The sequence below is a fragment of the Pongo abelii genome, chromosome X, assembly GCF_028885655.2.
Source record: "Pongo abelii isolate AG06213 chromosome X, NHGRI_mPonAbe1-v2.0_pri, whole genome shotgun sequence".
NCBI classification, from domain to species: domain Eukaryota; kingdom Metazoa; phylum Chordata; class Mammalia; order Primates; family Hominidae; genus Pongo; species Pongo abelii.
In genome coordinates this window covers 106,787,192-106,788,880 of record NC_072008.2, presented here as the reverse complement: position 1 = coordinate 106,788,880, position 1,689 = coordinate 106,787,192, and the positions used below count along the sequence as shown (strand labels likewise).

General features: G+C 43.6%; 1 pseudogene; it reads left to right on the top strand.

The window, feature by feature from the left end:
* Window positions 1-820: 820 nt before the first annotated feature.
* LOC112131224 (U2 spliceosomal RNA) lies at window positions 821-954 on the top strand (annotated as a pseudogene).
* Window positions 955-1,689: the final 735 nt, after the last annotated feature.

The window sequence follows — 1,689 nt, the reverse complement described above, 5'->3', positions numbered from 1 at the left end:
TTTACAGAGGGTTTGGCCAGGCGCAGTGGTTCACGCCTTTAATCCCAGCACTTTGGGAGGCCGAGGCAGGCGGATCACCTGAGGTCAGGAGTTTGAGACCACCCTGTCCAACATGGTAAAACTCCATCTCTACTAAAAATACACACACACACACACACACACACAAATTAACTGGGCATGGTGGTGGGCTTCTGTAATCCCAACTACTTGGGAGGCTCAGGCAGAAGAATCACTCGAACCCGGGAGGCAGAGGTTGCAGTGAGCCAAGATCACACCACCCATACTCCAGCCTGGGCGACAGAGTGAGGCTCTGTCTCAAAAAAAAAAAAAAAAAAAATTATGGAGGGTTTATCATGTATCAAGTGCCATTCTAAGTGTTTTGCCTACATAATCTCATTCATTCAATACAGCAACCTCCAAAAGTAGGAACTATTATTATTAGGTTTTGATTTATTATGTAATTTGCTCAAAGTCACATGCCTATATATTCCTGAGCTGGGATTTTTATATTTTTTTAATAAAAATAGAGACAGGGTCTCACCATGTTGCTCAGGCTGGTCTTGAACTCCTGGGCTCAGAGGATCCTCCCACCTGGGCCTGCCAAACTGCCGGGATTATAGGTGTGAGCCACCTCACCCACACATAAACTGAGATTTTAAACCCAGGTTGGTCTGAAACCAAAAGCCCATTTTATTAACTACCATATTTTTACTAACTTCCTTTTTCTCATTTATCATAATGTTGGCTGTTGGTTTGAGATGGATATGCTTTATCTTTACTTGGCTCTAGAGGCAAAATAGAATACTGGATTTTTTTTTTTATCGCTTCTCGGCCTTTTGGTTAAGATCAAGTGTAGAATACTGGATTTTTTATTTTTATTTTTTTCCAGATGGAGTCTTGCTCTGTTGCCCAGGCTGGAATGTAGTGGCACGATCTCGTCCCACTGCAACCTCCACCTCCCGGGTTCAACCAGTTCTCTTGCCTCAGCCTCCCAAGTAGCTGGGATTACAGGCACCCACCACCGTGCCTGGCTAATTTTTGCATTTTTAGTAGAGATGGGGTTTCACCATGTTGGCCAGGCTGGTCTTGAACTCCTGACCTCAGGTGATCCACCCACCTCGGCCTCCCAAAGTGCTGGGATTACAGGCATGAGACACTGTGCCCCGCCAGAATACTGGATTTTTTACTTTATCTTGGAACTGAGCTGAGATCCAATACTTGATTCCCACAAAGGGGCGGCCTTCTTTATTGTCTGTTAAGGCCTAAGAAATTCTGCTGTTTTCTGTCTCATTCCTTACATCCTAATGTGTAGATTCTTGTAGTTTTTTGCTTAAACTATAAAGGTCTCTGGGTGGTGAGTGCACCAGGGGTCACCAATTCACATGCCTACAAGGGGTGAGGAATAAATGCATAAACCTGGTGAGATATTGGGCAATAGATATTAAGTTTTTTGGATTGTGACTCCTGAATACTCTGGAAATTCTGGGTTGACCACTAATTAGGCCACCAGTTATAGTGCAGACCATCATGTACTCTCTTCAGTGGTTCTCAGGATGTGGTCTGAGAACCCCAAGCGGTCTATTCTTTCCTCAAGGTAATTAATGGGCTGGTCTCTAAGAATATTAGTGTTATTTTGTTTCTGTTTTGCTTTTACTTGGTGTCTTATCCAAAGAAGCATCATTTTCCCTT